The sequence below is a fragment of the Sebastes fasciatus genome, chromosome 1 (genome assembly GCF_043250625.1).
Source record: "Sebastes fasciatus isolate fSebFas1 chromosome 1, fSebFas1.pri, whole genome shotgun sequence".
Classification (NCBI taxonomy): Eukaryota; Metazoa; Chordata; class Actinopteri; order Perciformes; family Sebastidae; genus Sebastes; species Sebastes fasciatus.
In genome coordinates, this window is record NC_133795.1 from 28,945,910 (window position 1) to 28,972,818 (window position 26,909).

The window sequence follows — 26,909 nt, forward strand, 5'->3', positions numbered from 1 at the left end:
GCTCCGAGTTCACGACTTGTGACGTGTTTTTTTGACGTCGTCAGAAATGGCGGAGGCCTTGGAAGTTAATTTTTCAGTGCATAATAAGTGAATATATTGTAATTTTAGTCGTATATTGTAATTCTTCGGAATTTTATAATATCCATCCATCCATCCATTATCTGTAACCACTTATCCTATTTCGGGATCGTGGGAATTTTATAATATGTCTTGAGGAAAATGTCGATATTCCCAAAGGCCTCATCTTTTTCATTATGTCTTTGCATTTCCTTCATTTTGTTACCCGCTTGCTAGCTTGCTAAATTGTTAGCCTCCGTGGCTTTTAGACAAAGTAACGTTAATATTGCCGTTGCTTAGCAGCGGTAATCAGGACGATACGACTTGAACACCAAGCATATGTGTACATGACTTCCCAAGTTGTAAACACAAGCTTACACGTTTCATTTGAAGGCACCATATATCTGACTATTGGGCAAACTCTGGGTCTGAAAAGTGAAGCCAATGCTGAAGTGCCTTGAATTGCATTATTTCTAATAGCCAGGAGGGGGCAACTCCTCTGGTTGCAAAAAGAAGTCTGATTGTATAGAAGTCTATGAGAAAATGAGCCTACTTCTCACTTGATTTATTACCTCAGTAAACATTGTAAACATGAGTTTATGGTCTCAATCGTTCGTCTCAAGTCTTCTTCAATACAGCATGATGTTCATTTAGTAAATTATGGTCCCATTTAGAGTCAAATAGACCATAAAGTAGGGTATGCTTTAGGGCGTGGCTACCTTGGGATTAACAGGTCGCTACCATGACGTTGTCTTAGAACTTTAACCCTTTCACTGTGTTTTCAGTTCATAAAGTTAATTGCAACATTTTGGTCGCCTAAAAATGTCTTATTCAGCATTTAGTTGTACATAGCTCCACCCTGTCGTGTCAAAACAAGATGGTGATAGCCAAAAACCAAGATGGCAATGGCAAAAATGCAGAACTCGAGACTTCAAAATGGCAGTCCACAAACCAATGGATGACGTCACGGTGACTATGTCCACTTCTTATATACAGTCTATGGTCTTACCTGATTTTCTGTCTTTTTTAGTACAGGGGTTTTAAAGGTCACCTCTACCAGACATCTACAACACCTTTGCTTATCCCTTATTTTTTTTGAAAGCATACACCTCAAGACTCTGTGTGTGTAAGCATTCAAGCGTCACCCTGTTGCTCCCAGAGAAGACCTCATTAAGATGTTTCAGGCTGAAGATGCCTAAGAAAACGGCAGCCAGGAGGAGAGAAACCACCTCCGAAACAGAAGAATGATAGTCCTTCATCTTCCTCTGTACTAGTTACCTTTTAACAGAAAATCTAAAATACATTAAGAATTGTATTGATGCAGAATGACCTATAGGAGATACATGTATAAATCATACATGTACACAATGTCAGAGCTCTTTTGTGATTCAGTTGCTCAAGAAGATAGATTTTGAATGTCGCTTATACCATAATTGCACCTGCTTTGTAATTGAAAAGGCATAAATCCATTTGATAGACTATTTTTTCTCTCTGTCTGTCTCTTTCTTTCTTTGTCTCTCTGTCTTTTGTACACACATTTTTTTTCCTCACAAGCTTTCTGCTTAGACGGTTCCCAACAGGCAATTGTCTTGAAAAATGTGACTCTCAGCATGGGCACAAACAATCTTACTGTGCCATTGGTTTACTTGCTTTGCCAGATTTGTTAGAGTACAGTAGGTGTTAAAATTGAAAATAAATGAAAACAATGTGTTCAAAGTAGAAGCACATCTTTGTATATTTGTCCCCATTCTTGCATTCATCCTCCTCGTATATTGAGGTAGAATTCTTTGTTTAACGTTGTATTGTGGAATCAATAATGCAGTTTAAAACTTTTAATGAAAGTCAGGATAGAATTCCTTGTAATTTATGGTAGCTGCACAGATACAAATCTTGTTTTTTATATATATATAATAGTCTTGGGAAGTGGGCACAAGTGCTGCAGTTGTATAGCAAACCTGTAGTACAAAGTCAATTTCTACAATCTTGCTGTTAAGAGGACGAGACATGTGAATGTCCAGGGAATAATAAGAGAACAAGGTATACCTGAATGCCTCACTCACAATCTATTAATACTTGCTTTAGTCTGTTTGCTTTTTCTCTTGTCATCTACAGTCTTTCATCACCGCCGATCTCTCTTTGCTACCTCTGGACATTGCTGTACCTGTGTATCTGCCCGTGATTAAACCTTTTAAAATACCTGCCAACGCTAGATGATCCTTCTAACATAATGGAATCTCACATCCAATGAACAACAAGTTATACATAGAACAAAAGCAACAGAAATGTTCATCTGAACATGACCTTTAAAAGACTGCGCTAAGAGAAATTATTTACCATGCTTCCACACGTAATAATAATCCACACTTTTATGATGGGACGATGGCGTTGCTGAATTTAATTTTCTAAGTTAAACAATTGTGTAAAGCCATACTAAGCACATCAGCATATACCGACCATGGCTGCAGAGTGAAAATGAGTGAATACATTATGATTTAGATTAACATTTAGATTAACCTCTCTGTATGAGAAGGATTTTGTTCTGAAGAGATTGTCACTACAATACAGGATGATTGTGGCACCTCAAAGTGATGCTTTTATGAGAACAGTAGCATTTGGGGAAATGACCATCAGTGTATCACAGTCAAATCTGACAGCGGTACGGCTTCCTGAATGTCAACTATTCTTTTTGCTCTAGCGCTTTGAAATCATTTGACAGACTGAGAGCATAACATCTTGAACACGATATGCCTCTTTTTTTTCCCCTTTACTTTGAAATGTGATATTTTTTTACACTTTAAGGCCTGTGCCCTGTTCTCCGTACGAAGATAACTGAATTATCTCGATTTGATTGTTGAGGACTTGACACACGTCTGTATTTTTCAGTTCTTCAAAACTGGATTAAAATGTATCTGCAGCTGTCAGAGCAACAAGCCATTAAACCCAACAACAGTGCAGGCCCTATTAACAGTTACACTGGAGCTGGATCATGACCAAGTTATTTTAGGGTGAACACCATACATCATTTTCAGAAAACAAATGTGTGCCTTTTCTTAGAGGGATGGAAATAAGTAGAGAGAAAGAGGGATTTAAGTAGAGGGAAATATGAAACAAAATAAAATAGGTACTGTTGAGAAAAGAACCAATCCTGTCCTAAAAAATAATGATATGAACTCAGTTAAAACGTGCTTACTGCTGGAATCAGTGACATTTATCAATGACATTATGATGGGGATTTGTCATTTCAACGGTAACATTCATGGTTTTTATCCGTATCGTCAGTATATAAGTAAAATGGAACAAGTTTATTAATTCCAGGTAAATTATTTTGTGTACCAGTCACTATTTGCCAAAAGAGTTTGTCTTAATCTTGAACACAACATTACATGTACTCACAGTCTAACCACAGTCACTCAAAAGTGAGGAATCAGTGGATGCAAAATGAGACTTTTGTCCATAAATATATTGTCCCTGTGCTGGAGGCTTCCCAGCACACATATAGTACCTCATGGAACTACAATCACACAACTCTGTCTTCAACAAAGCTACATTTCCATACAACTAAATTGTATTTTCAATTACGTTTCGCAGGAAATTTTCTCCCAGAATATGGTCGCAGTTTGAAACAGTTTTAAGCACGTGGTTAATGTTGTAAACTGTAAAAAAAAAAAAAAATGCAACAAAAGTACTAGATTTAGCTAAAAACATCATAGCATGGCTTAAAATGAATGAGTTTGTTACTTTATTTAAGTTACGGATGTAAATTAAAAGTGAACTTTGCCTTTTGGTTTCACACGGGACAAGTCCTGTGTTTGTTTGTCCCATTCACCACAGCGACCTCCTCCATACAAGACCTTTCACGGACTAACACTACAATACATTTGTGATACGTCAAAAATAAACGTAATCCGCGACAAAATGTGTTTCCCTCAAAATGTAATTCACAATGCAGTTTCATTGTATGGAAATGTAATTTTTAGGAGACAGGGCTGAATCACGATGATTAGCACTCAGTCAGCCAATATGAATGCTGATCAAGGTTTCGAACTCGACTCATTTCAAAATAAGAACACACTCAAGATAACTTCAACAAATCAATGCTAAAACTGCATCCAAAGAATCAAAGTAACGGGTGTGAATAAACAGGATTATTTTAGCCTGAATTAGTTAAACCACACTGAAAGAACAGGGCTCTGGTCTGTATTACTAAGCTTTCATCACTGTCTCCCACAGTCAGAGAGATAGGAAGAGGTTGCCCTACACACCTTATCTCTGATTTCACACCAGTGTATAGCTCCAATCCAGATAGACCCGGATTATTGTTTAGATACCGAGGCACAATTTCTTGTCTGAGACTGATAGTGGTACTCGAGCACAAAAACACACACGGCCATTCAGTGATGTATAGAACAATATAAAGCCCAATATATCGCCCTATTGAAGCAATCATAGTAGGAAAAACATGTGAACTAATTAGCCTAAATATTGGACAATCCTTCATTTTGAATATTACATAATAATTATGTAAAAATAGTTGATGTTTTTTTTCTTGTTTTCTTTTTTAACCAACTTTGCAAAGGACTGCAGTAGATATATGTGACATTTGATTGAAAAGGGCATACCGGACAAGCCGTGTGATGATAAGAAAAAAAAAACATTTACTTTTTGTACAATGTACCATTAGGAGACCTGCTCATAAAGGCCAGCCTCCTTGGTGAAGGGCAAGTTGTGTGCAGTGTTCAGTACTGATGAGAAAACAACTATGGCTCAATTCAAGCTGATGGTCTGGAAATAACTCACATCTTGAAAGCTTTCTGTGAATGGCTGTCGAACAGAAGACGTGTCAGATATGTGCTTCCAGTTTGATTGTCGGAGGGCTGCCTCTTTATGCCTCTCTCCCTCTGTCTTTGTCTCTCTGTCTCTGTAGCTGTCCGTCTTCCTCAGCTTTCTGAAAATTGAAGTGTAGAAAGAATGGCCCACAAACTGCTTTACAAAAATGGTGGAATGACAATGGGGCTGTTAAAACCACTTGGCCATCCTAATGCTCATGCTATCGACGTTATTGATTTCCCATTCTGCGAGCAAACCTCCTAGCCTTGTGGAAGGAAGAGGATTTGCCTCGCCCCCTCGGTGATGGTCAGCAAAGTCAGTTTAAATAGATACATGGACCAGCACCCACCCTGCCGCATACAGACACACACACATGCCCCATCCAGGACTGAAATAGCTCCATGTTCAAAAGCAGCAGTGACCAAAGTCCAGACTTCAAACTCCTCTCACATCCAAGCCCTGCCAGTCAGAGAGTAGAGAAGCTTTCAGACAGCACAGCAAGTATCGGCCTGTCTGCTCGGCCTCTTTTTCTACTTCACTTATTCTCCCACGGCAGCCAGAGGCTCTGACCTTGTGTAACGTCCTCCAACTAACTGGCCTCTCAGACAAATCTTCCCACTTAATGAGAGAATGTCACTTGTTAGCCAGTACCATTAGCTCCAGTCCCGTGTTTCTAAATCTACCTGAGAGAGCATGTTGCCCCCTTAATGCACACAGTGTTACACTGACAACTGAGGGAAGAAGAAAACTCACACAGTCAGTCACGCAAAAATAATCCTAAAATATTTACAAATTCCACAGCATTTTAGTAAAAAACATGCTCTGAAATGCACTGGAATTCAACACACTGATGTCTATTTGTCACTGTAAAACCTACAAAAGGGGGCGATTGGGAGGGAAATAAAAATCATATGGGAACAATTGAAGAATTTGCAGATTACAAGATTACTGCGTTGAAGTTAAAAATTAGGGCTGCCCCCTTTTAACAGATTAGTCGACTAATCGGACGTTTTAGTCTTAGTAGTCTTAGTTCATTTTTGATGTGTTTTTCATGCTGAATGACTTATTTCCAAAAAACTTATGAGCACATCTGGTAAACACAAAATTTAAAGTGGTGCTTTGGTGTGATTCTTTGTGGAGAAACTCATTTTTACAGATCTGTCGATTAAATCAACTTATCGAGTACTCGACAAAATCGTTTGAGTATTAGTCAACTAAGAATTTCTTTGGTCGAGGATAGCCCTATTAAAAATAAAATCGCACACCATGCCTTATGTTAGATATTACGCTTTATTGGTACTGTAATCAGATTCATTGACTGCTCAGGTCCAATTTAATGTTAAGTGTACTACAGTATGAAGAAAATTGTGAATATCGTAATCATATATGCTGCAAATAAGTAGGACTACCATTTTAAAAACTTAAATTGTCAAAAGTAAGACAAAAGATTAGTACTTAGAGTTTAGTGTTGGTGTTAATCCGATGTTGTAAGAATTGGTCAAACTGTTTTAATTAGATTATGGTAAAGTGAGGAAATACCATAGACTGTATATAAGAAGTGGACGTAGTCACAGGGACGTCACCCATTGATTTGTGGACTGCCTTCTTGAAGTCTTGAGTTCGGCATTTTAGTTGTCGCCATCTTGTTTTTTTTGCAACCAGAAGTGACACGAGAGGGTGAAGCTAAGTACAACCGAACACTGAATAAGACATTTTTAGGTGACCAAAAAATTTAACAATTAAATTTCATGAACTGAAAACACACTGTGAAAGGGTTAAAGTTCTTCGACGAAAACATGTACAACACCTAGACCAGACAACGCCGTGGTAGTGACCTGTCAATCACAAGGTAGCCACGCCCTGAAGCATTATTACTAAATGAACATCATGCTGTATTGAAGAAGACTTGAAAGTTTACAACGTCTACTGAGGTAATAAATCAAGTGAGAAGTAAGTTCATTTTCTCATAGACTTCTATACAATCATACTTTGTTTTGCAACCAGAGGAGTCGCCCCCTGCTGGCTATTAGACAGAATGCATGTTTAAGGCACTTCCCCAATGGCTTCACTTTTCAGAAGCAGAGGTTGAACCACTGGGAAATACATGTAGAAAACCCAGATATTGTTGCTATGAAAAAAACATTTCTGCTTTGGAGGAATATTGTTCCCTCTAAAATGACAAAGCCAAGAACTGTACATGTACTTCTGCTTACTGTTATCATTGCGCTCCACTACCACATTAGTTTTATCAGAACTGGCACATGGAAAAATTAATATGAGAATAAGCAGCATGTTGAACACAGGCCTGACTTGTCACAGCCTGCCAACATCTGAAATATCTCCAGTCAGATTTCACCAGACTGAAAGCAAAGCAGCAGAAATCAGAAGCAGATGCTGCTTCTGTGTCAAAGTGTCGACTCTCCAGGAAAATTCATCTCACCTTAGTCACGGGGCTTTTATCTTCACAATGTGATGAAGACAGACCTGGGACTCTTGTGGGTCTTTTTTTTCTTTTTTTATCTGAACCTAAAATTCTCCAGCCTTTCATCAGAAAAAAAAAACAGTGCTCTGAAAGACCCTGCCTGAACTACCATTCATTGACCCGTCCAAATGGAACCATTGTTCGACGCAAAAACTCCACAAGTGGCTGTGGCTCCTGTGGCCATCACATTATGAAGAAGATGACAGATGTATTGTAAGAGGTCTTTCGAAATTCGCTGCCTGTTCGACCATGTTCTAACTGAGCGGTGCCCATTAATGCACACGGTCTTGACCGGAGAATCTATAAAACAAGGGAGTCAAACATGTTCGATGAGCAGGGCCCATTCAGCCTCTGTTGTACAACAGAGACCCACTGCAAGCAGTCTGACTTTCTGAGAGAAGACAAACATCACCTTATCACACAACTATGAAATAACATTTAATATATCGGATAGATAATTTTTAGTGGCTTTTGGGGAATTATATCATTGAAATTCTGAGTAAAGTCAGGGTTATTATTGTAAACTAGAACTGACATTAAAAGAAAAATAGGTCGTGAAACACATTGTTGTAAACTGAAACTAAATAAAAACGATATCCTTTAAGAAAAACTAAAACTCGAACGATATTGCCTGGTTAAAAAATGATTAATAAAAAGAACGTAAATTAATTTCAGTTTTAGTTTTTTATCTATCATATATCACTACCGAAAAAACTGAGACAACATGAATTTCCGTCAACTCTCGTACCACTGAACCACAGAAAGTGAATGGACTAGACAGTCCAGGAGATGAAGCTATGTTGCAATTGCTTCACAATTAATCCCTATTCTTTTTCAAATGCTGTCTAGTCTTATAAAAAATAAATGACAAGAACATGATTTAAATATTGTAGTAGATCAAATACCAGTTAACCAACCAAGGTCTAATGTTAACCAACTGGGGTCTGGTGAAATTGCGATGAAATGAAAAAGAGCTCAAGTTGATCCCCAAACCAAAAGATTTAAACATGTTGGCTTAAATATATAAAAACTAAAACTAAACCTTTCTGAAAAACTCAAACGAAACTTAAACTAGCAAACGCACCCTGAAAACTAAGACTAAACTAAAATTAAATTGAAAAGTCAACACTAAAATAAAGTCAAAACAAATAAAAAATCAAAAACTACCGTGACCATGTCAGCCCTTTAATTAATTTATGAGAATATATTTGTGCAGTCAGTTTCTCAAACAACAGCACCACCTTAAATTTGATTAAATGAATAAATAACATTCAATATGGCAGATGTTGGTATTTTATGCTCATTCACAGAATCTGATTTACACAACAAAGCCAAATCTGGAGTTATCAAGTCCAAACTGAAAATATATTGTTAGTCTAGTTACCATTGTTATACAGCACCACGATGTTCTACTAGCTTCAGTTCAATTTTCAAAACATGCAGGTTTTTAGCCTTCTTACAACAGGTGAATCATCGTTGCAATCTCCTGCTGCATTGTAAGAGGTGGTTTGGTCTAATAATTCCTAAAGTACACAGACTATTTTTCTCTCTCGCTCTCTTTCCCTCTCTCTCACACACACACACACACACACACATACACGTTGAAGAGAAAGGTCAAGGTCAAGATGTGTCTTACTCATACTGCACCCAGCTCTGCGAACACAAGGAAATGCTCGGAAATACACCATTTGCATGGGTAAAGTGTTAAAAAGGAAAGGTCATACAACTTACTACTGTTATATAATACGCTAAATTATTCACTGCCATTTTTCTCAAGGCTGCCAGAATTTTTTGAAGTGGAGAATTGGACTTAATGAAGAAGCCACTTGCATGAAACTAAAGACAAAGTTGAGACGGGGACAAACTGTCAACCCAAAGATCACCAGGTTGTACCCATTCATCGTGTTGCATGGTTTTTATTTTCCTCTCTCCAGTGCAACACGCTGAGAAATTGCTGTGTCCCAGGAGAGGTGACCTGCTTATGTAGTGTGCTTCCCCTTTAACCTAGCTGTAAGCCATTCTCACCTGTCAGATCACTGCCTGGATGCGTGCTTATGTGTGTGTGAGCGAGTGTGCAGTTAGTCGTGTGTTTGCTCAAGTTCACATGTTGGTGTGTACCGTTATGTGTGTGTGTGTGTGTCAGGGTTTGTGTGCACATGTAGGATTTTCTTTCCTTTTTTCCATACAAGAGGAAAAGCATTTTTCTCAACCCTTGTCAACAGCCCAAAGCCATTCAAATGAAGCTTCAATTTTTTGTCTTCCTATTCTTCACGGTCTCACACACACACACAAACACACATACACAGACAAACACACACACAGACACACACACACACCACTTCCGCAGAGAGTTTGAGAGCACAATTATGTCTATAGTTACTGAAGTAATGAATAAGGCAAGTGCTCTCAGAAATGTTAGTCACTACTCTGAGGTGTACAACGTATGCGTGACAATGTACTCCATCTATTTGCTTGGGCATGGGTGTGTGTGTGTGTGTGTGTGTGTGTACATATGCCCAGCCCAATGTTATTTACACAGTCTAGCTCTCAAACATTCAATCAGGGGCAGAAAATTGAATGTTCTTTATCTTCCACAGCCTAGCTCAGGTGGAGTTTATATTGGGAAACACCACTAACCCTCCGTCTCCTTCCCATTCATCTACCTTTACCCTTCTGTTCTGCTGGTTTAGCTCAGTGTAATCATAACTGTAATTGATATTTACAATAGAGGGGCTTGTATATTTGAGGTGATGTTAGGACAGGCATTATTTATGAATGGTTCAGGGATAATAAAAGGGTGTTTAGTATAGAGCAGGACAGCACTGGAGGTTATGCAAATTAGTAATATGCAACCAGTTTTGAATAACGTTTCTGAGATTTTTGTTGTGTACTACAAGTCAAAAAGAAAAGCTGCAGCAGAAATGTGGGTAAGCAGTTGCATGTGAGGTGTCAGCTGATGATGATATGGAGCTCTGCAGCATTAGCAAGGTTTTCTAATATTGAGCCGGGACACAATGGCTTCGTCCAAAATCGCATACAATGCACTACATACTCAATATGTGTACTATCGTTCATACTTTTGTGTGGATAAACAGTAGTACTGTATGTGTCTTTTCGGATGCACTGAGCAGTAATTTACGTCGTCACTTCCTGAGAGCCTCCTGAGAGACGTGAAACCGTGGTAACCCGTGGCAACCTCATGTGACCAAAACGATGGTTTGAGAGAAAAAAAGTCTAAATTAATTTAAAATATATATTACGCCTAGCAAAGTGAAATCTTATACTTACAGTTAAATTGAAGCGTTATGGATGTTACAGAGCTGTCCGTCAACGTCTGTTATGAACGTTGTCATCACCACCGCGTTGCATTGTGGGATATTTATGCCACCGTAGCGCCCAGCGTTGCATACTGTAATATTTCACCGGAAATAGTATACAATTCGCATACTCTTGGTTTCATACCAAATTTTCGGACATACTAAAATACTGTATCTCACATACTGTTTTAGCGTACTAAATAGCATGTTAGCATGGAATTTCAGACACAACCAATACAGTATTTGAGGGATTTTGTTGAAAACTCTATTAGCATTTTGTTGGTACAGATATATGCACAACAAAGAATCAATTAGTTTTATCAATCCGTCTTAGCCACTTTATTCAGGTCCAGTTATAGGAGGACCATTTTGTGGGCTACGATATTGACATCATGTTAATAATACATGTATGATAATACTGTGTAAATAATCCAGCAACTCTTAAGTCATTTTATATATACAGTTATGGTTTCAGACTCTCTCTCCACCTCCCTACACTCGTATTTTGAGTGTAATTAATTTGCCAAAAAAGAGACAAAACGCACAATAAACCAAATTAAAGATTAATTTGACCGATAGCATTATTATTATTATTATTATTATTATTATTATTGTTGTTTTCTTTGTTATTATTATTGTTATTATTATTTAAATTGTATAGCAATCTAAATAATATATATCAATAATCCTCTGCACAGGGGATATATGAGCAAGAAGGTCAAAGTTCAAGGCGCAATGTTATGAAGATGTAGTATGCCCCAATTGTATACATACTGCATTCAACAGTACATACATTGTAAAGGCAGCTGCAGTATGTACTAAAAGTAAAAAAAAAAGTCTGTGATTTGGAATGTAGCCTTGGTTACGGTTAGGGAAAGTATGTATATGGTTAAAAAAAGAAGCCATCATTAAGTGTTGGTCTGAGATTGGATGTGATCTTCTTTCACTAGCATGACACTCTGATACGCTGAAGGCTCATTCACTACACCGACCTTGACACCCTCACTTCTCACTTGGCTGCATAAAGGGCACACCACTTCCTGCGTTGGCAGGGAGCATTGGCGTCGGTCATAAATTGTGTGCTGCAGAATATAAATGGACTGCTTGATTCCTGTTCGGTTAGTAATGAGAAATGTATTTTTGCGTTGTTCAAAATCTATATAGAACATTCACACTTGCTCATTGTGAAGTGCAAGCAGTTACATACAGTAGGATTAGGTAGATACACATTCTTTTCTTTTCTTTTTTTTGTGGTGGGTGGTTGGTTTAAATACTGGCAGCATCGCTAAAACAGGTCCCCCCGTAGTGAAAATGCATTTCTTATTTTAGACGACTAATGAGGAGGAACAAATAGCATCAGATGGGATTGTGGCACTAAATCCTATGGAAACAAGCTAAGTAAATATCTGATAATTGCCTTTGTTGCCACGATTTGCTTAAAGAAAAAAGCAAAGTAAGGACGCAATAATCCTGTTTTTAAAATGACGGGGGGGGGGGTTGGAAGGGGGACAGCGTTTTCTTTTGCCTAGTTCCTATTTTGAAAGCTAATTAGCTAGCCTACATATAGTCACACCATTGCCTTGAATGTGTCACGCGTTTGGAAATAGTTTGTTTTAATCATTTTGATCATTATTTTTGTTCAAAGGCTGGAACTAAAATGTGTGTTCTTTTTCACCTCGAGTCTTTAGTGTCTATGCCGCTTGAAAACACCAGAGGACAACGCGCTGAAGGTCATACAGTTGTCAAAACACACCATGTGTTTAGACACCAGTAAACACTGCAGCCTTTTTGTGGTCATTTGTCAAGAGCGGCTGTGGAGAATAACATCAAACAGCAAAAACACTCTCAAGCTTTTTGCAAATTAACCACATGAGAATTAGGCAAGTGTTTATATTTTGAATCCAGCTAGATGCATTAAGAAATGAACACGAGCGTGAACACACACACGGACACATGCATGTGTGTGCGTACACACGGGGAAAAAAAACTGTGTGTGTGTGTACGCACATTGTTTAAGACCCGTGGTGCATTTGAAGGAATGGAACAGTTTCATTGTCAGTCTGCCACTGTAAGCTGGATCATCATGTCATTTGGTGATTAGGCCTTTGTGGACTAACTGTTTCAGAAGCAGGGGCCTATACCCGTGCATCCAGGGAACAGACCCCCCCACAACCCCCCTCGCCTCGCCTTGTCTTGCCAGTTGAAGTCTCTCCCGCCTCTTTCTTTTCAGGCTTGGCCAAGAGAGTGTTTAGAAAACAGTGTGTAGAAGTGTTCTGTTATCCCTGCACACCGCCTTGCGGGTTTGAAGATGCGTAATTTTCTCACAACAAGGGTTCCCATGATAGCTCTCTGCTTTGAGTAGCTATTAATGCCCTTTCTTGCTCAGTGGTTTGTCAAATGCATTAATCTGCAATGGATGGAAAGAGGCAGAGGAGAGCAGGAGTAGAAAAACAGGAAGGAAGAGGAGAGGAAAAGATAAAATACAGCAACAAAAAAAGGACATGCAAGACTACATTCTTTTATGTTTCTGTGAGTGATAATCCTGAACACCTGGCCGCCACCACTGCAATCCGTTGTCTTGTTCTGTCTGTCTAAACACTGACCTATAGTCAAGGAAGACAAAATGGCTTGAAAATTACTTTCCCTGGTTCTGTGTAAGATAATTTCTCCCTCATCATTATCTAAATCTGCTTGAAAAAAAGAGCCACACTGCTTTCAACTTTGATTGGTACACTGATTGCTTTTTCTTTCTTTTTTTTCTCCCATCCTTTTGTGTTGCAGTTGCGGCTGCATATCTGCATATAGTATGAGAGCCTTTCAATACTTGGAAGAAAGTTTGAAATTAAAAGGCACTTTTTCTTGGCTGTGCCTTGTTGAAACTCTGCAAACTGCTGCATGAATATGATGCATATTATTGCATATTTATTAGATAGGTAATGCAGTGACAAGCTCAATGAAGTGACACTGCAGATTTGATGAAACATTGAGTGCCCCTGGCTATCTTCCCAAACAAAGCTCCAGAAAATACGTGCTAAAAAGCTTATAGATTTGACAAGACAGAACAGTCAAATAAGGACAAGTTCCCCTGATGAATCAAGTTTTTAATTACTGCCTTGTAAGTATAAAGCAAACTAATTTGTACAATATTTCTATTAGAATTTACAAAATATGACATCTTAAAAGGTACAGTGTGTGTGAGATTTGGTGGCATCTAATGGTGTGGTTGCAGATTGCAACCAACTGAGTTACCTCTTCGCTCACTCCTCCCTTTCCAAGACTGAAGTAACGTGAGCTTCCGAGTGCAACACCGTGGTAAAACCCTTCGCCTCACTCAGAGACCATCCTTACCATAACAACACTACTTTAGGAGCAACGGAAGTCGGACGGCGGCTGGCGGTACCACGGTTTTGCACTCTGCGGCTCACGTTACCACAGTTTCACAAGCGTGTCAGAGAACTACGGTGGCCGTCAGGTAACGTAAAAACACTAAAGGCTCTCTCTAGAGCCAATGTTTGGTTTGTCCGTTCTGGGCTACTGTAGAAACATGGCGGAGCAACATGACGGACTCTGTGAAGAGGACCTGCTCCCTATGTAGATATGAAGGGCTCATTCTAAAGCTAACAAAAACACAACAATTCTTAGTTTCAGGTGATTATACACTAATGAAAACATAGTTATGAATATTATTTCCCATTTATGTTAATAGATCCCCGAAATGTAACACAATGTTCCTTTAAATACACACTATATCCACAGCACTCGTTGTTTTATGCTTCTGTTTGAATCACTTCCCCGTGCTTCGACTACTGACTGCAACGTCAAATGATGTAGAAACAAGCTAATGGTTATCTAATGAGCAAATCCAGGAAATTTGACTTAGATTAGCAATGTTGTGAGATCAAAAGGAAATGCTACACATTACTTAAGAGTTTTCAGGGAGAACAGGAGGGCTACCCATGGGATGTGTCGAGCTGAAGGAGATAAAGACGCAGCCCACAAACTCAACATCTCTGTGGGTAATTACAAGGGACTTCAGGGGCTCTTTGTCTGCGGGAAATTAGTTGTGCGTCATGTACGAACGCAGTAAAACAGTCTCTGGATTCATTAGATTCCATATCTAGGCAGAGAATAATAAAGCAATATTAATGAAAGTTTTGCCATGGCCATGCTTTCCACTGATTTCATATACTTACTCGAGGAAAACCGAGACATGCACAAACAAGGCGGTAATGACCTGTTACATTGGGGGGACAAGTTATCAAGGGAAAATTTATCTAAAGGGCATTTGCTAGCAGGGCTCAGTAACTACAAGAGCAGGGAATTAATTCAAAGAAGATGGCCTATCTTGATTTACAGTTTGTTTTTCTTATTTCATGTAACCATCAAACCCCTTTACTCTACATGGAGAACATGCAGATATGTTTGCCATTGTGCACAAGCATGTTTAATGAGATATGCGTTCAAAGGATATTTGTGCAAGCAAGACTTGCTCTCTTCTCATCATGACAGCGCTGAAGGTGATTTTAACTCGTACTAATGCCGGTGTATATACAAGGCGATCAATCCCGTGTTGGGTATTTAGCGCTCGGCTTCAATACAGTGTCACCTTCTGGCTCGGGGGCTGAATGGAGCCTTACTACTAACTCCCCTGCATAGCAATGACACAGAGAGGACACCAGCGAGGGTCTCGCTGATTTCCCTTACATCATTTTTAACATCCACTCTGAAGGCTTGCTGATCCTTCGGTGTAGTCACTGAAAACTCTTCCTCCAAACTCTACACCTTTACGCACACACGTACAATATTTTAACCTTCTCACATCTCATTTCCAGCAGTGTAGTATTATTCATAGACTCCAGCTTTTTTTTCAGGTCCGACTGAGAGATTGAGATCTTTGATTCAGACAAAGAAGACAGAGGGTTAATTTAAATCCACGTCAGTACACCTGCAGACACGATGCATGTGCCGCACATTAAACGTTTCAGAGTTTAGCAAAGCGCAACTAGAATATCAAAACATTCAGTTGATAAGATATTACCATTACATTACTCAATTGAATTTCAAAGTGAAAGTTATTGTATAGTTTATCAGCACTCGACAGAAGTTGTTGTGCAAGGTGATCCACTAACAAAAGCTTGTGTATTCCATTATGTAAATGCAGCGTGAGCCCTTATGATTAGACTCATAGTGACATCAGAATGTAAAAGAGAGAAACAGCAGTGTTGACAAAAGAAATACAGAAAGAGCATGCAAAAGCAAAGGAGAGGGGTTGTTGTAGCTGCTACGGTGCTGACAGCTTTCAAGCAAGAGCCAGTGGAGGAAGAAGAGGGGCCATTCCCATTTTTTTTTCCTCTTCACCCCTCCTTCCTTTCCTTTCTGATCTGACCCTCACCGTCACCTCCACTAGTCCTTTCCACCCTCCCCCACCCCCACCTTTACCTGAGCCTCGCATTTCCCAGGGGGCATTAAACTCACTGGCCCTGTTTGATTTAGGCAGGTCGGGTGTCAGTGTTCGCTACAAGCCCATGGTGAACCATGAATAATGGATCTGCCACGGGTCTGAGTCCCCCTGGGACTCCCAGCTGCCCCCCCTCCCCTCACTCCTGCTGTGACTGGAATAGTCAATGTCCCATTAACAACCAATGATTCATAAAGGTTCGCACTGCCAGCGCACGAGAAACAGGAAATGTGAAAGAGATTTTGCTAATGGAAGACAGATAATGGAGCCATGCATTTTACTTACCATTGTATTCATCAAAAAAGGAAAATTAGAGAATGACTAGAAATATTCACCTTAAGGCCATTAGATATATGGCTTTGTTGAAGGAGGCAAAGAAGAAACTTGTTTTTCTCTCTCATGGTAAACATCTGGGCACTGGGCTTCAAAGAGGAACCAAACAGAACAGCCAACGTTTGGTGTGCTAATTTACAAAGCACCATTTCTAAGCTTTTTGATGTAGATGTCTTATGTTGTCCTATAAGTAATGAAAAAAGTGATCGCATGAAGGATTTCGAGACTTCCAGCTTCATCGTTATCCAGGTCATTCAACTCAAAAGTTCCGCCTCAAGCTTCAAAAGTCCCTGTAGCTTGTTTACATAATCTGTTGTTGATCCTGTTCCTCAAAGTTCTGCCGTTTCCTGAACAAATTTGTCTGAGCTCTGCATTTACAATGCATTGTTTGAGTTATATGATTCATGGTGAAGACAGTTTCATCTGCAAAAATGTAGGGTTGATCAGCACTTGAAATTTAGGATGTCAACAGCTGTCATTACACGCACCCATTACGCACGGCTATGAATATATTAAATATTCAATAATTAAAATCACGTGAACATGTAAACCATCATCGCAGTGATATCTCAGTCATCATTATTAGGATGATAAATGATTAATGTCTAGCGCTCATATTAAAACAGACTTTACAAATGGCTTCACAATTAAGAATAAAATGGAAAGATTGATACTATTTTAAATTTAATATGAGATATGTTCAAAGTGTGTTTATGTAAATTTCTATCACTGCAGGTTTGCATTTTTGAGACATTTTTTTTTCATATTGAGACCACCTTAACAGCCCACCTTAAGCGAGCCTGAGCCACAGTTCACAGCTTCACTGTTATCTTCGTACTCGCCGTCAATCCGTCACACACACACACACACACACTCCCTCGCTCTCTCTCTCTGTCTGTACTGTACCGCACATCGACACTCGCTAACGTTAAGCACACAACCTACCAACTGAGTTATTCCTTAAAGGAGTTTGCTACTTGTATAACACATTTTAGTTTAAAAAACATCTTAAAAATACAGAATTCCCCAATGCTTAGGCCTCATGTGGAGTCAAAGCCAGGCTTGCAATCCACTGGCGGAAATCCTGCATTTGAGGCCAGAAATAGGCCTAACAGTAACAGAATATTGATTCATATTTGATCAGCGCTGCCTAGTTTGACTGTTTGATAGGAGTTCTTGAATTTCACAAGCAGTGATTGACAGCTGCTTGGCTCTGATTGGTTGTTTTTGCTCAGGCGCGGTGAAATCTTGCAAATGCTATTAGAAGCACAACTGGAGGCAGAGGAACATGATTTTTTCCCCCACAGATTATCTTTCTTATGCACTACTGTCAGTATACAGTGACAGTTTTATAAAATAACTTTTTTATCATATTTGCTCAAAGTTGTCGACTGCAGCTTTAACAAAAATTTAGAAACAGTGCTTTGAATTGAAAGATTGTGGGCATGATATTAGGTAGAAGTAAAATTAATTTAAATAAATAAACCAAATTAATACATTTGTTGAGCAAAATCTACAACAATGCAAGGCTCCATAGTAGATTCCATGACTCTTGAAAGTCATTCATATAAATGCACCACTTACAATAGACATCATACTGCACTAACACTTCTACCTGGACCCAACAGATTATCCTCAAAATCAACATGATCAATCTCATCATGGACAGGAATGTTTACTATGACGTCTTCCACTAATCCGCTGCAGCTATAGCAGCCTGCAGGTGACATTTACTGTACACTCCACTTTGTCATTTCACCTCCAACTCTTTCACTCTCCATTTTCATCAGTCCGTTTTTCTCCCCATCTGCCACCCCCGACCTCTTACATGTTGAAACATGACCAGAAAGAACCAGGGGACAGTCCCTCCATCACACTGCTGCTGATGACTTCCTTTTCCCCATAGCTGCAAAACTGATGGAACAGAAATCTATATTTCTAATTTCCAGATAGGTGAGAATGAATTTAACCATCTGTTGTGGTGAACAGTTGGAGGCTGTTTCAATATTTGTTACATGTTTGCCTCTTTAGTATGCTGCTGGCTTCAGTACAGTCAGGTCTGGGAAGCCCAGCGTGTTAGGATAAAAGGCAGAAAGGCTGGCAAAATGTTTTCATGGGGATACAATACAAACTCACACATTCACAAAGGAGCAGGTCACAGAGCCTACTTGATCATCAGTGCATTATTACCACTATAAGCAAACAAAAATGACCCCAAGTTACTCTGGGGTTCTATCTTGCTTGCAATGGTGAGCATATTCAAAGGACTATGACAGGTGCATGCATCATTCAGACTGACAAACCAGTCGCTGTGGACACCAAAACCTTTCAGGCATCACAAAGACCCAGGTGCACACACACACAGAGGGCTTCATTGTTTTTGCATCAAACATTCTCACACACAAACATACATACAGAGTTGAGAATACATTACTGAGTCTTTATATTAATCCTGCAATCCCCCATAAGTATGCAGGTAGGAGGGCAAAGACTGGTATAGCTCGAACCTCTCTGTCAAATCACATCCCCACTAGTAACAGTGCAATGGATGAGTATGGGGGATAATAGGCAAACATTATACTTCTTCACTCTAGAGCTTGAGCTTGGGAACCAATTCAGACAAATATGCTCTTTGAAGTCGATGTAAGTCAGAGTAGGTGGCCAATACAATTTTGAATTCAGTCGATTAAAGAGGAGGGTATCACTTCTAATTCAAATGAGTGTTTCAACAAAGAGCATTGGGTTTTTCTGTTAGGGCCAAAGGTCCGGTTGACAACATTTCATTGAAAGGCATCTAATATTTCCCAACCATAATGACCATTTTAAAGCTGGTCCAGGAGGAGCCAACAACACCGGGGTTGCATCCGAGATCGCATACTGTGTGAATAAACAGTAATATGTATCTTTTCGGACGCATGGAACTGTAATTACCATATCACTTCTTGAGAGTCTCCTTGCCAGTTGGAGATGCATAACTATGGTAACCCGTACCAACCTCATGTGACCAAAACGATTTGTGAGAATCATAAAGGTCTGTACTTATTTCAAAAACTATATTGCATACTGTAATATTTCACAGAAATAGTATGCAACTAGAAGTGCACTCGGAGAGCGCAGACCTCCGCCAAGGCAGGTTTCATGTACGTCGCTGCCCTTCACCCCCCCCGGATCACCCCCAAAAGTGAATGGATTGTTCATTGTACCCCTCTAAACATTCCATCACGGACTTTTGGAGTTATCCTCCAAACGGACAAACCAACAAACCACCAAGCCAACAAACCAACAAACCAACGCCGGTGAAAACATAACCTCCTTCCTAGGCCTTCAGCCTTGGTGGAGGTAATTAGCATACTAATGGTTTCAAACTAAGGTTTCGGACATACTAGAAAATCTCACATACTGTTTTAGTGTACTAAATAGCATGTTAGTATAGAATTATGAACGCAACCCAGGAAACACATAAAACTAGCACATACATGGCACAAACATGCTAGCACAACATAGAAGGAACTGGGAGTCAAAACCCTTTTTTCTATTAAAAACGACAACTTAATGTGTGCTGTCTGCTTTCAATTACTGTACTTACAGACAGGAAACAGCATCGTTTGACAGTCAAGTGCTTTGTCCAGTTGAGCAAGGAGCCTATAGAATGAGATTCAGCAAGGAATATGAGTTAGCTCTGCTTTTCTTAACACTAAACAAATGAAAAAAGCGTAGCTAGTTGCAACACCTATTAACCATGTTTTGCTAATAAATGACTTATAAATATTATAGCAGTGTGGCTGCATTACTATAAAAACAAATCTGATGGCTGAACTGCAGACTGGATGGTTGAAATACTCAGATGAAAAAGTGGACTGGACAGCTAATAGACTGACAGGGTAGTTTGTAACCTCACCTTTCTATTCCTGCCTTTTCAATGTCGTAATTGGCTGGATAAGCAAACTGACTGGCTGAGAAAGTGACTGGCTGGGTGTAAAATTAGCTGCTGTAAGATTGCGGGGCATGCTAAACTACAACCCGTCATGAGGAATGAAGGCCAGACAGTTAATGCTTTGGTGCCAAATGTTCTTATCAATACAAGCTAAAGGAGCCCCGAGTATAATTGCCCTGTTTATCAGTTCTATTACAGGCCTTCCAGAGGCATCAAGCGAGGGCAATAAATACACAGGTACTGTAGAGTTACAGTGTAATACCCCATCTCACTTGATAGATCTCTAATAAACAGTTCATCCCTCACAAAAAAGAATTATGCTATCTATTTCAATGTCTTCTAGAGTGCAACATCGCCCATACCAAAGCAATCACCAGGACAGCATGATACACGCCGCTGTCAAAATCACTATTTATACCTCTTAGTTGTTTGAGGCGAATTTCACTGTTATATTTAACATTTAGGGCCTATGTGTTATATAAATGACAAGACTTTACCTACACTTGCCAGTGATGAAATTACATGAATAATTTAAGGGAAAGTGATTCTGATAGCAAAAGAGCTATATCAAATGAAATGTTTATTAGGTAATTTTCTTTACTGAAAACAGATGAAATATTAGCAGTTACGTGGCTCACTGTGTGTACGGGTGTTGTGTAGTGGAGAGTCAACATTCAGTACTTCAAATAAGACATATTAGCAAATAATAAGTAATGCACAGATAGCAAACGATTCTGATTCAATATTTACATCAGCCTGTCATTGCTTTACGCTCAGTGTGCAAACTCAACATTGTTACTGAGAAGGGCTGCAACAAAAACTTAGCACAAATGTTTTCAACAACTATATGATCCATAAATAGTGTTTAAGGTAAAACCGTCTTTATGAAAATATGTCTACGCCAATTATGTAAATATGGTTGCACCACAGGCCAAAAAACATTAATGGTTTCATTATAATGTGGATAAACAATATCTGCTCTTGACTGATTGATAGTATTGGTCGGAACAACAAACATCACCCACATAACCTCTGCTAACTAGCAGCTGTTAGCAGCTAACATTATGGTAGCTAGTTTCATCATCTATATAATCTTAGAAACATACTACTACATTGTTAGAAGATATTTAGGTTGCATTAGGTTAGAGAAGAACTTGCTCAGCAGAAAACTGCTCTCTTATTCCTGTTGGCACTGGTTGCTGTGATTTATGTTTGACTCAGCAGCACTAACAGCTGGCTGCAGCCGACTGCTGTCTAGCAGTTATAGTTCTTGCTATAGGTCGACTGTCTAACAAAGACTAGTCTGGCTAGCTGATATGAGAGCTCAGGAGTGAAGCTGTGTGACGTGCGGGGCTTGATAATTCATGTTGTGAGCTTTGTAGAGTTCTGTGCCTCTGTGATTAAAATGACAGTATTTTCCTCGGAGTGGTAATTTTTCCCGCTAATCTCCAGATTTCACGGTGATATAGCTAGCTACAGCTCAAATGTTTTTTTTCTCAGGTGTTTCAGTGTGGGAAATCTCCTTCACACATTACGCTTAATTTGTATAATGGAACCTGGCAACCCAGTCTGGAGCATGCGTTGACTAAAGACCCCTGTCTGACACACTGAAAACGGATACAGTAGAGCCCGTGGTATTCAACCCCTAGCCCGGCCCCAGCTCGACAAAGTCTGCACTTTTTCAGCCCATAATCGCCACTAATCACTTTAATAAGCTCTCATGCTCCCTGATGCGCGCAAAAAAACAAAAACACGCTGAGGCGCTGAGGCGTTTATGGGCTCAATGAATGGAGAGAAGTTAAATGAGTCCTGCACTTTGACCTTTTGTAATGTAAAGTTGAGATGTTGACTTTTGATGATCGCTTTTTTGTTATCTTATTTAATTTTACTGCAGTGGGCTATGAATTTAAGACTAATTAAAAGTAGTTTTACTTCTTTGTATTTATTGGATTCATCTGTCTCTAGTCATCCTATATGGGGGCAGGGGCATTCAGGGTAGGCCATTTGCTAAAAACCCAGAAAATGTCACCCTTTTTCACAGCCTAATGTTGGCAGGTATGTACACCTATGTTTTTAGTTGTTGTCTTTTTTACAGAAACACAGATCTGAAAATATATCCATATCCAAGTTAAAATATCAAATGTGTGTGTTCTGTATCTTTGAGCAATCTTTTGGACCTTTTTTCATTTTAGAAAAGAAAGAAAGCTATCAATGGTTTGACAATAGTAAACTAGCTAAAGGCCTACAACTGAATCCCGCCAAGGTCTCTCTTTTCTGTTACGATAAAGAAAAACATTGCAGAGGATGAACTTATTTCAACACCGAGTGTCATTGTAGGAGTGACAGAGAAAATAGCTTAGAAACTGAGAGCTTAGTGATTGAAAAGAGAGGAGATGATAAAGTGAAGAGGACCACGGCCGCGATTAATATCATTTGCCGGTAAATCCAGGTTTCGCTGGTTTTCCAATCACAGATGAAGCTCGGAGCCAAAGCGGTGCTGCGATCTGGGACGCCTTCAAAATCCCCTAGCTCAGAAGTATTGTTATGTCTCTTGGGTATTATCTTACAAAGCCCATTATGCTGCAGAAACAAAAGAGGAGACACAGGCCCAGAACTGTAGTAACTCCAGTGTGCTCGCAAACATACACACACACACGACACACACTGAGACATGCACGCATCATGGTTTAATCTTTACAAAGATATGTATCATCAGTACAAATCCCAGCGCGTCCCCCGGATTACTGATATGTGTGCATGCAGCTGTGCACCATTAAAAACAGATGTGACATCTTCATATCATAAATTCTCTGAGACAGATAATGTGAGTACAGCAAATTCAGCAATGTGTAAACAATGCATAAAAACGCCCAAACACTTACACCACATAACCCGCTGGAGCTTGTAATTTCTTGTGGATGTTCAGTGAATTAAGCCGGTGCAGTCATCATCACTGGTGCTGTCGGAGGCATATGCACTTGCTCATTCGGATGTGAGCGTGGTCTCCCATAATTTGGTTAAATGAGCACTCATGTTGCAATATAAATACACGCGCTGTGTACAAAATTGCAGATCATGCTGCTGTTCTGCAATTAAGATTTAACTGCTAGTCGCAGGCACCAACTGTGGTGAGAAGGAAGTCGCTCGCGTCTCTAATTTACAGCCGAACACCGTCCAGTTCAAGAGGCCGTTTGAGAGTATGACATGCAATTCTTTAATGTAGAGAGCTTTTCAGAAATCACCTTATATAAATACAGTTGTATTTGGAGTACTAAAGACTACTGAGGCTCCCAGTGAGGGAGTACATTCCTGCTCAAAATGACACAACCGCGGCAACTGTTCAAAGATATTTCAAATCAGACTGCCACGAATCCTCATCTAAAAGCTCAACTTATCTATGTTTTAGAGTCTAGTCAACATGTGAAAAGAGCCTCGGCTCACTGGAGACCAGGGAACTTTCCAAACCGTCTTGGCAGATCTGCTTTGTAACCTTACTAACTTTGTTGGCTGAGCCTCTGAGAGACTTAAGGTTTTTTGTAGGATTGCAAATCTGGGAAGGAACATACTCTTGAGGGTGTCATGCAGCACATGATCCAATCTGATGCTGATATTGTTGTCTGTCTTTTCCTTCGCTCTGGGTTGCTTTTAAAGCTTCGAAGAATACTTGTACTGATTCACAGTGTGGGTGACCTTGAGGCTCACAATGTCTTTTCATTTTCATTTTCTCAGCAGGTTTATATTAGTTGCATGGGAGTAGTCAACCTGCAAAGTTAGCCACCTTGATTATCACCCCTCATTTTGTTTAATATGCTGTATTCTTTATCACGTTAATCATGTGTTTTCTCCCTTTTACTTTCCGCCTGTCCCTAATTGCACTTTTTTTTTCTTTTATTTGCACATTTTTAACAGTGGGCAGCTCCAGGGTCTGAAAAGTGAAGCCAATGCTGAAGTGCCTTTAACTTGCATTCTTTCTAATAGCCAGCAGGGGGCGACTCCTCTGGTTGCAAAAAGAAGTCTGATTGTATAGAAGTCTACGAGAAAATGAGCCTACTTCTCACTTGATTTATTACCTCAGTAAACATTGTAAACATGAGTTCTCAATCTCTAGTTTCAAGTCTTCTTCAATACAGCATGATGTTCATTTAGTAAATTATGGTCCCATTTAGAGTCAAATAGACCATAAAGCAGGGGATGCTTTAGGGCGTGGCTAACTTGTGATTGACAGGTCGCTACCACAGTGTGTTTTCAGTTCATGAAAGTTAATTGTAACACTTTCTCCTAAAAATGTCTTATTCAGCATTCGGTTGTACTTAGCTCCATCCTCTCGTGTCACATGTGGTTGCAAAAAACAATATGGCAACGGCCAGAAACAAAGATGGCAGCGTCCAAAATGGCAAACTTGAGGCTTCAAAACCGTAGTCCACAAACCAATGGGTGACGTCACGGTGGCTACTTCGACTTCTTATATACAGTCTATGGTTTTTAGAGATGGTTTTTAGACGAGGTAAGGTAAGACAAAGTACAAGAAAGTAAAAAGGCAATTGTTCCTGTGTATGGCTCCCCGGAGCAGCTGGTGTTGGTGTTTGAACCTCTACAGCGCTATATCTACACTAAAATGTGTAATGTTCTTTCAATTGAAAATTGGGTTCTTAGCATACTTTTTTTTTCTAATAGTGCAGACAGTCCCAAAGCAAGTACTAATGGGGAGATTAGGAATATATTAAACAGTCTACCAAACCCACACAAAAAGCACACAGTCTTTCTCCCCATTTTCCCGTGTTACCCCGTTCTTTCTTATTCATCGCCTCTCTTCCATCTTTATTATTCTGTGAACAATCCAGTTAGTTGAATGGATAAATTAGTTGGTTTATTCCCTATTTCATGCTGTCTTATACTTAAACAACATATTGCACTCCTTCCTTTTTTTCTGCCTAGTAAAAACATTCCAGCTTATTATTGATGTCCTGTATAAATAGTCAAATAAGTAACTTTAATGTGAGTTTCACAAGGTGGCTTTCATATACATTCTTTACAGCTGAACTGCACATCATACTGTTAGTATTATGTATTTGGCATGGTGACAGGAATACTAAATAGGGAAGGAAAATATCAGTTTATAGTGCACTTTAGATCTTTGATTTATCCAGCATATAACATCAGTGATATTCTCATCAGAAAAAAGCAGCATATTGTCTGATACCTGATGAGTTGAATTTATGCCATTTAATGAACATGAACCCCACTACCCTTTGTTAAGTGCCAATTTATTATCCTGCTCACATGTTTTTGCAATTTCCTGTGAGATGAAAATTTACATGATAAATTCAATCAAATAAATTATTTTAGGGTATTTTAGGGTTCACTGTATTACTGTGGATGATAAAGAACATGTGGCAGCATGATCAACAACAGAGATGACTTACAACATCAGACCCCATTTGATCAAATGGTGACAATACAAATGCAAGTTCAGAATTCACAACAAAACACCAGTTTCTCATCATAAAAATAAGCTCATTAAAGAAGTTTCACATGTATACCAGCTCTTCCTACATTAAATACTAATGGATAAAACTGTTTGCAATTTGTTTACAGATGTTTATATACATTTGGTTAATATTAACCTATGACATTGTAATCTTGCGCGACATATAGACATGATATTTTGATAATTCATTAAAACATATATATAAAGAAGCAGTTTTAATACAACAGGATGCAAATACCAAACATCTTCTGAATCGTATCTTTTGAATAAACACATTTATCTTGTGGATATTTGGGGCATAATCTGAGTCAACGATTAAAATATTAATTTTGGTTGGAAATGGGGAATGTGGCCATGGTCTGCCATGATTAACAGGAATAATCATTGTGCTTCTGACGCAGGAAATCTGCCAAAATGGCAGATGCTTGTACGATTAGAAACATAACTAGTGGAACTAGTTAAGTTGGTCACAGTATCATTCTCAAATTGTTAGTTAGTTGAAATAAATTGATCAGTTTAGTGTGAATAAACAAATTGAAAAACTAGAAATGGTTGCTACTGTATACAGCTGATTTTAAAATGCTGACATTGCTTTGACATTTTTTGGTTACATTTTGTGTGTTAAGAGCTGATTTAGTTTGTCCAGAGAGCGTGGCTGCAAGTACACACACAAAGCTGGTGAGACCTTTAAATTTTAAGTCGGGAAAGTCAGAAGCAGGAGGAAAACCAGCAGTGGTTGAATAGAAGAAGAAATTATGGGCCATGCTCTTTCACCGGGCCTTAAATTGGACAGTGGAATAAACCTAAATACGTCATCACTATGACTCAACATGGCACCTCAGTGGTCATTAAGCAGACAAATGATGGTCTGGGAGCAGAGCTGAGGCGCTTCGAAATGTTGCAGGTTGTTGCAAAAGAAAGAAGCACAAACATCCTCCATCTATTTTCCATCCAGGTTACACCGGAGCGTATCCCAGCATGCATTGGGCTACCAGATAAGGACAGAAAAACAC

At 39.2% G+C, this 26,909-nt stretch overlaps 1 protein-coding gene across 3 annotated transcripts in view; it reads right to left on the reverse strand.

Annotated features, from left to right (window-relative positions):
* The window catches only part of cdh22 (cadherin 22), a 191,188-nt gene that overhangs the window by 152,710 nt on the left and 11,569 nt on the right, over positions 1–26,909 (reverse strand). Inside the window, exon 2 of one of the 3 annotated variants that reach the window (XM_074642011.1) lies at positions 4,855–5,002. The exons of 1 other annotated variant lie outside the window; for it this stretch is intronic. The gene's annotated coding sequence lies outside the window, so the exon portion shown is untranslated. Of the gene's footprint in view, positions 1–4,854; positions 5,003–20,060; positions 20,117–26,909 lie in introns of all 3 variants that reach the window. One more of the 3 variants, XM_074642002.1, reaches the window with a different exon arrangement.